Source organism: Balaenoptera borealis, assembly GCF_965194805.1.
Source record: "Balaenoptera borealis genome assembly, chromosome: 1".
Taxonomy (NCBI): Eukaryota; Metazoa; Chordata; class Mammalia; order Artiodactyla; family Balaenopteridae; genus Balaenoptera; species Balaenoptera borealis.
Window position 1 is genome coordinate 113,210,087 of NC_138860.1, and position 10,489 is coordinate 113,220,575.

A 10,489-nucleotide genomic window follows, 5' to 3' on the forward strand; every position below is an offset into this window, starting at 1 on the left:
TTTCTGAGCCTCCTCTTACCTGCAGAGTGAGAGGGTGAGGCTGGGTACTTTCCAATTCTGGCAGTCTATGGCTCTGTGACTTTGAAAGAGGCAACTAAGCCAAATTGTTCCCTAGAGATCAGCCCTCATTGAGCACCCAGTTCCACATCTCAGCCTTCCAGGAGTCCCTTGATTGGCCTCCTTGATGGAGGGGCTTTGTATACTACAGCCTTTCATTTGTCTTAGTTTGAGGGCCCCGACTATCAAATATCTCCTGAACTTGACCTCTGATTGCTAGGATCAAAGATTTTGAGAGCCGAAGAGTAAAGTGCCTAGAGATAATTTTGTTTTAAGGAAAATGAGGCTCCGACAGGTGAAGTCAGTTGACCAAGGTGGCACAAGTGTCAGAACCAAAACCCCATCCTCTGGCTGCCATCCAGTTTTCTTTCCACCTCACCATAATGAGATATGATGCCTAACTTCCCGTTTCCCTCCAGAGAATTTCCTATAAGTACTTTGAATATTCTCTCATAATGGTTTCTCCAACTCCTGTGTTTTGCTAGTTTCCTCATTATGATGCTGCTCCCCAGACAGCTCTGGAATTCACCCACTTCTGAGGGATTGGGAGCCAGAATTCTTCATCAGTGTCTTACCCTCAAGATCTTCCCTCTCCCAACCCCATCTTGGATGATTTAACTTCTATGGGGATTTTTTTTTTTTAACTGCCACAAGGTATATAATCTTCGAAAGTGAATTTCCTCCTTGTTTCTTTTGAAAGATATTTTTAAACACGGAGAGAACAAGTGATGTATAACAACTCTATCAGGTAGGTACTGTTATTATTCCTGTTTTACTGATGAAGAAACTGGGGCACAAAAAGTTTCAGTAACTTGCCCAATGTCTCCCAGCTAAGTAACAGAACCAGGACTCAAATCCAGGCATCCTGACTCCAGGGTTTGTGCTTTTAACCAGCACAGTGTGTGGCCTCTCTTGTAGGCCATTTCACCTCAGGTTGAACAGTTCCTATAATGGGAAGCTTCTTGGGGATCTCCAGTCTGTTGGTGGGCAGCTTCATTAGTTAGAATGTCTTCTTCTTCTTCTTTTTTAAAAAATATTTATTTATTTGGTTGTTCCAGGTCTTAGTTGCAGCAGGCAGGCTCCTTAGTTGCAGCATGCATGTGGGATCTAGTTCCCTGGCCAGGGATTGAACCCGGGCCCCCTGCATTGGGAGCGCAGAGTCTTAACCACTGTGCCACCAGGGAAGTCCCCTAGAATGTCTTCTTTTTATTTGTTGGTATAAGCTACAGGCCGTTGTCCAAAATGGTTTTCTATTGTCTAAATAAGAAGAAAGGTAAAAAGGAGAGTGAGGACCACAAAGAATAAAATCCCTCAGTCTACCCTACTTCCACCAAACATTCCTGACCCACTTCCAGTTCTGTGGGCTTCCTGAAAAGATGCAAAGTTCCCTCTTTCAGTTTTGTGGGGGTTTTTTTTTCACATCTTTATTGGAGTATAAATGCTTTACAATGTTGTGTTAATTTCTGCTGTACAACAAAGTGAATCAGCTGTATGTATACATATATCCTCATATCTCCTCCCTCTTGCCTCCCTCCCACTCTCCCTATCCCACCCCTCTAGGTGGTCACAAAGCACTGAGCTGATCTCCCTGTGCTATGCGGCTGCTTCCCATTAGCCATCCATTTTACATTTGATAGTGTATATATGTCAATGCTACTCTCTCACTTCATCCCAGCTTCCCCCCACCCCACCTGTGCCCTCAAGTCCATTCTCTATGTCTCTGTCTTTATTCCTGCCCTACCACTAGGTTCATCAGTACCGCTTTTTAAAATTCCGTATATGGAATGCATTATATATATATATGTGTTAGCATATGGTATTTGGTTTTCTCTTTCTGACTTACTTCACTCTATATGACAGATTCTAGGTCCATCCACCTCACTACAAATAACTCAATTTCGTTCCTTTTTATGGTTGAGTAATATTCCATTATATATATGTGCCACATCTTCTTTATCCATTCATCTGTTGATGGACATTTAGGTTGCTTCCATGTCCTGGCTATAGTAAATAGTGTTGCAGTGAACATTGCGGTACATGTTATCTTTTTTTTTTTTTTTTAAATAAATTTATTTATTTATTTATTTATGGCTGTGTTGGGTCTTCATTTCTGTGTGAGGGCTTTCTCTAGTTGTGGCAAGCGGGGGCCACTCTTCATCGCGGTGCGCGGGCCTCTCACTGTCGCGGCCTCTCGTTGCGGAGCACAGGCTCCAGACGCGCAGGCTCAGTAGTTGTGGCTCACGGGCCTAGTTGCTCCGCGGCATGTGGGATCCTCCCAGACCAGGGCTCGAACCCGCGTCCCCTGCATTGGCAGGCAGACTCTCAACCACTGCGCCACCAGGGAAGCCCCATGTTATCTTTTTGAGTTATGGTTTTCTCAGGGTATATGCCCAGTAGTGGGACTGCTGGGTCACATGGTAGTTCTATTTTTAGTTTTTTAAGGAACCTCCATACTGTTCTCCATAGTGGCTGTATCAATTTACATTCCCACCAACAGTGCAGGAGGGTTCCCTTTTCTCCACACCCTCTCCAGCATTTATTGTTTGTAGATTTTTTGATGATGGCCATTCTGACTGGTGTGAGGTGATACCTCATTGTGGTTTTGATTTGCATTTCTCTAATGATTAGTGATCTTGAGCATCTTTTCATGTATTTGTTGGCCATCTGTATGTCTTCTTTGGAGAAATGTCTATGTAAGTCTTCTGCCCATTTTTGGATTGGGTTGGTTGTTTTTGTGATATCGAGCTGCATGTATATTTTGGAGATTAATCCTTTGTCAGTTGCTTCGTTTGCAAATATTTTCAGTTTTGTGTCTTTTGAAAGTAAATCCCCACCCTATGTGTTTATACATTGTTCCAGGAAAGGTTTAAGGTGACTCACATGGATTATAAAATACAATTAAGTAGCATAAATTAAAAGTGTATGACATGATCCAGCAATTTCACTTTTAGGTATTCGTGCTTCAGAAATAATTACAGGAGCTTACAAGGATAAATATTCAAGGGTTTTTGTTGTATCATTTTTGTAATTGTGCAAAAAATTGTAGGCAATTTAAATGTACATAAGTGAGGAAATGACTAAATAAATAATAAATAATGAAGTATCTTTACTTTGAAATACTGTGTAACTTAAAATAAAAGGTAGTTCTTCATGTACTAACAAGGAAAGATGTTAGTAAGTGTGGAATTTAAAAAGTAATTTTTAAAACTATATTTGTAAAAAGAATATTTTTATATGGTGTGCATTGAAAAATGTTTGGAGGCATATACTCCAAATTATTAACCATGGTTACCCCCAGCGGTAGAAGTAGTGATAGGAAAGGGTGAGAGAACTTTCAGTCAATCAAGATCACCCCATTATATTTTAGGCTCAAAGGGCAAGGGTTTTTTGAGCACCATGGCTCAGGTCCAACACACCCTGAGTGTTCAACTAATGTTTGTTGAATTGACTAAGAAGCTGCATCTTATCTTCAGTATATATTGGTAATTTAAAGTTTATTGCTGACACAGTAAATAATCATCTGAAAAAAAAAATTCCAAATCAGCCTCTGCCAAAAAAGTATCAAAATTGATTCTCTGCTATTCAGACTACTTTTAACTATTTTATGCATAGTGTTAAAGTAAACTCCATATTTGCTCTGGAGAAAATCATTATTGACATTTTAAAAATTGGTGCTTGATGAAATATTTTATCACCTTCACTGTTATCCCAGTGGAGGTACAGCAGTTTAAAAAAATAAACACCTTTTTTCTCATTTCAGAAGTTCATTATGTGGAAAATAAGAAAAAAGTGTAAAGAAAAAGACACAGAACCTGTGATCCCAAACCCTAAAGGTAACTGCTAGAACCTTTAAATGTAACTTTCCCATCTTTTTTGTATGTTCAGCACTTTTTAAAATAGAACTTTTACTGCGATAAAATATATTTATAACATAAAATATACCATTTTAACCATTTTTAAATGTATAATTCAGTAGCATTAAGTACATTCACATTATTGTGCATCCATCATGACTTTCCAACACAAGAACTTTTTCATTATCCCAAACTGAAACTCTATATCTATTAAACAATAACTCCCCATTCTTCTTTCCCCCAGATCCTGACAACCATTAGTCTATCTTCTGTCTCTGTGAATATAACTACTTTAGTTACCCCATATAAGTGAAATCATGCAGTATTTGTCCTTTTGTTTCTGGCTTATTTCACTTAGCACTATGTTTTTAAGATTCATCCATGTTGTAGCATATATCAGAACCTCATTATTTTAAGGCTGAACAAAAACCCATTGTATATATGTACATTTTGTTTATTCATTCATCCATCAAGGGACATTTGGGTTATTTCCACCTTTTGGCTATTGTGAATAATGTTACTATGAACATTGGTGTAAAAATATCTGTTTGAATTCCTGATTTCAATTATTTTAGGTATATACCCAGAAATGGCATTGCTGGATCATATGCTAATTCTATGATTAATTTCTTGTGGACCACTACACTGTTTTTCACAGCAGCTGCGCCGTTTTACATTCCCACTAGCAATGCACAAGGGTTCCAAATTTCTTCATATCCTTGCCAACACTTGTTATTTACCTTAAAAAAAAAAAATCTCCATCCTAACGGGTGTGAAGTGAAATCTCACTGTGGTTTTGATTTGTATTTCCCTAGTGATATTGAGCACCTTTTTGTGTGTCTGTTGGCCATTAGTATATGTTCTTTGGAGAAATGTCTATTCCCATCCTTTGTCCACTTTATAATTGGGTTATATTTGTAGTTGCATTGTAGGAGTTTTTGTATACTCTTAATATCAATCCCTTATCAGATTTATGATTTGCAAATGTTTTCTGTAATGTGCCTTTTCTTTCTATTGATAGTGTGCTTTGCACAAAAGTTTTTAATTTTGAAGAAGTCCAGTTTATTTTTTTCTTTTGTTGTCTATGCTTTTGGTGTCATATCCAAGAAAATCCAATGTCATGAAACTTTTCCCTATGTTTTCTTCTATGAGTTTTATAGTTTTTCAGGTCTCACCATTAGGTCTTTGATCCATTTTGAGTTAATTTTTGTGTATGGTGTAACGTAGGAGTCCAATTTCAATCTTTTGCATGTGGATATCCAGTTTTGTTTTTTTTTTAAATAAATTTTATTTATTTATTTATTTGGCTGTGTTGGGTCTTTGTTTCTGTGCGAGGGCTTTCTCTAGTTGCGGCGAGCGGGGACCACTCTTCATCGCGGTGCGCGGGCCTCTCACTGTCGCGGCCTCTCTTGTTGCGGAGCACAGGCTCCAGACGCGCAGGCTCAGTAGTTGTGGCTCACGGGCCTAGTTGCTCCGCGGCATGTGGGATCTTCCCAGACCAGGGCTCGAACCCGTGTCCCCTGCATTGGCAGGCAGATTCTCAACCACTGCGCCACCAAGGAAGCCCGGATATCCAGTTTTATGGGCACTATTTGTTGAAAAGACTTTCCTTTCCCTATGAGTAGTGCTTTTCTGATGCCAGACTTATTCTGGCTGGAGGCCAGACTGCTTCTCTGGGGTTTCCTCACCCTCACAGGTATGTGCTCAAGGGATTGTAAAGTTATTTAACTGTGAACAAAATGAAGACATGATGAATTCAAATCTAGTACTGAATCATGGTGGTTCAGCAGAGCCTAGTGAAAGCAATTGTTCAAATATTGACTATAGAGAGCCTTGCTGGAACCTCAGTTAAGCCAGTTTCATTTGTTGTGAAATGGGGATGATAAGAAGAATCCAAACAATAGCATAAATGCTGGAATGACTATTATGGCTAATAGTCATTATTGTGGTTAATGTTTATGAGGAGAGTACTAAATACTGCTGTGTGTTAAATGTTTTACATGTATTATCTCACTTAATACTCAGAACAGTCTTATGAAGTAGGTGCTATCATTTTCACCACTTTAACCATCCCTGAGCTTCTTTTGTTGTCTATAAAATGAAGAAAATTATATCTACCTTGCAGAACTTTGTATTAAATGAGAATAGTAAATGTAAGGGGCCTAGCAAAGACTATGTACATAGTAGATGCGTAACGGATGATAGCTCCTTTCCTTCAGTCCAGGAAGTGACTCCAATAAACACAAACTACATAATATGAGGATTCTGCTTGGTTTCTAACAATCTTGAGTTTCCTGATACTGCCCCTTCAAGGTGAATAGTAATGATTATACTGTCAGATAGGAAAGTCTGATACCATTTATTTATGAGACTGGGATATCTTGTAATCACCTACCTGTTAGGCCAAAGCAGAGACTATTTATTATCAGACACTAGGACAGCTTCTGCAGTCACTCATCTAGGAAGTGAACAAGCACCAGCAGTCTTGGAAACAGCTGGCTATGTATTTTGGTCCAGTGTGTTAGTGATCTTTTAACACTTCATCATTTTGGCTGATAAAGTGCCATTTCCTTAAACCCTTTTTCATTTTATTACCTTTACTCATTTCCTTTATTTATTTTTAAAAATAATGATTACTGTGAAGAGACTTCCTGAGACCAAACTAGAAGAGACAAGCAGGGCTTATATAAGCCAATATATTAGTATAGTCCTTAGTGGGTGTACTTATTCTGGGTCAGATTTTCTGGATATTATTTGGACATTCATTGGATTTCTCTTTAGCTGTAGCTAATAAATTAACTGACAGTGGGGTCAGTTCCTGCTCCTCAGTGGCAGCTGGGCCCTCCCTTGGAGCCTCTTTACAATCCCTTCACTTATTGCTAATTGATTTCCTAATTCCCCACAGCAGCTGTTATAAGTAAACCTCTTCCACTCTCCTCCATCCCCTTAATCTTCTCCCTGCTCTCCATACACTGAGCGGCAGGTGATTGTGCCTCTGTGATCATTTCTCTTTCCCACTGCCTTTGGGTCCTCTGTCATCTTCTCCTCATCTCCCTGGGCTCTTATATCCAAGTCCCCGCCTTGTCTTTCAGGGCCTGGCTCCTTCATTTACTCCCTCTCTCCTAGCTTCAATCTCTCCTCTTCTTTTTCCTTCACTCATGAACAAGCTCAAATATTCCTCAACCTATAGAAGCCTAACCATATTTCCCTTGAAGTTAATTTATTTCTCCTTTCATTACTGGCAAGTTCTTAACTTTTTCCCTCATTATAAAAGTAACATAGTAGTAGAAAAATTGGGAAGTACAAATAATGGAACATATTTTGAACACTCATAATCACAGTTCTGGAAGTAATCACCAGTGTTAACATTTGGGTTTCTATCCTTCCAATATTATTTCTATGCACTTATAATATTCATTTATTTCAACATCGAGAGCATTCTGGATATTCTATTTTGTAAGCTGACACTTTTCTTCTGTCAGTAAATATTCTTCTACATGATTTTTAATTATTGCATTAAAATTTCCATTGTATGGATGAATTGTAATTTAGCCATTTTAAACCACAATCATAGGGTTATTTCTCACTGTTTGCTATAATTAACATTATAGTACAACCTTTGCAAATAAATCTTTTCACATATTCCTGATTATTTCTTTAGTATAAATTTCTGAAGGGAAGTTCCTGAGTGCATATTTTATTGCAAAATATAAACATTTTTGAAAGAGTAGCCTACTATCATCCCTTCAACTTTTAACTCCCATTCACTAAATTCCAAGCAGTCCTGGCCCTTCCACCATCACTGAAGCTGCTCTGTCAGAGGTTAAGGTCAACATTGATTACTAATCACAAGTCTTCCCAGGCTTTATCTGGCCTAATCTCTTTGCAGCAACTGCCACTTTCTGTGCTTTTCTTTGAAAAATACTTTTTCCTACCATTTTATCTGAGTCCTTTGACTTCTCTGGTAACACATTTTCAGACTCTTTCCTGGTTCCTTTTCTTCTGCCTGATCTTTTACTTATTCTCTCCTCTTGCTCTAGATTTTCAACTATTGAGTTCATGCCACTGCCACATAGATCTCAGCATAAATTTGACCTGATTTGGGGTCTGCTGGCCTCTGCATCCTCACATCTCACCACTCTTCCCTTATAGCTTCCTCTCCCCATCCATATATGCCCCAGTCATTCTGAACTAATTGCATTTACTATGCCTTTGATCCTGCTGTGCTCTGTGCCTAGAAATTCCTTCTCCCCTTCTTCACTTGATGAAGTTCTACTTATCCTTCAAAATTCACCTCTTTTAGGAAGCTTCTTGACAACCCCCCACTTCCACTCTTTTATGCCTCCTTGGCCTGGCTGACTAGGGTGACCCTTCTTTATACTCTCATGTTTGTGTTTCCTTCCTTGTAACTGCCTGTCTCCTCCTTTAAGCTGTGAGCTCCTGGAGGGCAGGAATTGTGACTTTGAGAATTGTATCCCCAGAGCGTAGCATGGTACTTGTCATCGAATAGAGACTTGTAGGAAACGTCTTCCATCCCTTAATCAAATCATACTCTGATCTTCCTCTGGGGACCTCACCACTGCCTTACTCTTGAGCCATAGGTTTGGGTGGGACTGACCTATTCTCTATCGAAGGGGTAAGTCCTTATTGGCCACATTACCCAATTATAGCAAATGACAAGAAAACTTTTTTTTTTTTTGAAAAGAAAAGCTTTCTTTTAGTTCTGTAACAGCTGCTAGAAGATGTGTTTCTCTCCCCCTACATGTTGTATCATAAAGATTTAAGGTAGAATTGTTTACCCATTTTGCCAGCATGAAGGGGTGCCTGGAGCTGCCTGCAGGCTGTGTGGAAGATGAAGCTGGCATCCTGGAAGACAGAGCAGAGACACAGAGTGAATCAGCATATGCGTGCATGTATGTATTATTATTATTATTTAATTTAACAATCATGTGTGTTATGTTTCTTACATGCCAGGTGCTGTTCTACGTGCTTTATAAATATTAACTCATTTAATCAGCATGTCAGTCTTACGAAATAGGTATATTATTATCCTTATTTAACGGTAGAGAAAAACAATATACAGAAAGGCTAGATAATTTGCCTGAGGTAACACAACTCATAAGTAGGGATTTGAAGCTGGGCTTAGTCACCAATCTTATGCTGTCCCTCATTGGACACAAGCACCAAAGGGCTTAAAGAGCAGGGCTTTCTCTGAAGTCAAACATCTATTCAGTGTGATATCCTTTCTTCATTGTGTTTGAAATCTACATGACTGTAGGTCCTGCAGTTGGATGCAGAGTGAGGGAGTTACTCAGGCGGGCTTATGCTTTCTTGCCCATGGCTAATTAACACACAGCCTGTGATTTCTGAGCAAGCATTTTACATCAGAAAATGGTCCCTGCTCAGAAAAAGCTAAGCAAGAGTCTGTCTCTTCATGTGGCTTATTGGATCATGGAATATGAGAGTTGGAAGGAGCCCTTAAAGGTAATCCCCTCTGATCCTCTAAGTTACTGATGGGAAAACTGAGGTCCATTGAGGAACTATGGCTTGCTCAGGATCAAAGAGAAAATTAGAGATGCACCAGGACTGGTGCCTTTCCCAGGTGTGTTATGTGTGCTGTACTCATGGTTTGTAGCCCTTTCCATCTGAGGAAACTTTATAGAACACAAAATGTAACAGGCCAGGCTGAGAGAGTGTAGTGACAAGGTTTGGGTCCTGCACTGTTGGAACTAGAAAGCAAAGGGCAAAGGTCAGCTCAGATACAGCCATAAGCAGGACAGAGGCTCCATTGCCTGCCCTTCCTATCTAGGATCATTCTGAGTGGCACCTCCCAGGAAACCCAGAGATCCTGATGGGCATGTCAACGTCACTTTTGAGTCTTCATCTTCCTTGACCTCTCAGACTGTTTGACACTATTGTTCATTCCCTCTTCCAAACTGTTTTTCCTCTAAGGCACCATGACCTCTTGATTTTCTTCCTACTCTTCTAGCTGTTCCATCTCTGACACCTTCATGAGTTCTTTCTCCACCTGATTTTAAGGCTGGTGTCCACCCCAGACCCTCTCTTTTTCTCCCTTGCCATACTCTTCCTGGGGATAGACAGCCATCATCTGTCCCCATGGTTTTAATGATTTACATGCTGGTGTTTCTCAACATCATTTCTTCTACCTGTCTGTCTTTCTGTAAATGTCAGACCCGTATATTCAGGTCACCAGCTGGGTAGCTCCACTTAGATAGGAGACTAGATAGGGGCTAAAGAATAAGAGAAAGGATCCAAGAGTGGGAAAAGGAGCCTGGTGGCATCAAAGGAAGGATAGGAACTGATTTATGAAGGATCATATCTAGTACCTCACATATGTTATCTTATTTAATCTTCTCAACAGTACTATTCCCTATTTTACAGATGAGAAAATTGAGGATTAGGGTGTAAAGAACCTTTCCCAAGGTCACACAGTGAGTGAGGAGCAGAGCTGAGGTTCAAACCCTGTTCTGTGTGACTTCAAAGTTGAAGCTTTTACAGACTGTGCATATCTGTGATCCAAGTAGGTATCGTATAGTCAACACCTGCCATTTCCCTAG

The 10,489-nt window shown here is 39.6% G+C and overlaps 1 long non-coding RNA gene across 3 annotated transcripts in view; it reads left to right on the forward strand.

The window, feature by feature from the left end:
* LOC309626369 overlaps window positions 1-10,489 on the forward strand; it is a 135,142-nt gene that overhangs the window by 12,629 nt on the left and 112,024 nt on the right. For all 3 annotated transcript variants that reach the window (XR_014243144.1, XR_014243145.1, XR_014243146.1), the window contains exons 2-4: window positions 543-805; window positions 3,818-3,890; window positions 8,723-8,824. This is a non-coding gene — a long non-coding RNA (uncharacterized lncRNA). The remainder of the gene's footprint in view (window positions 1-542; window positions 806-3,817; window positions 3,891-8,722; window positions 8,825-10,489) is intronic.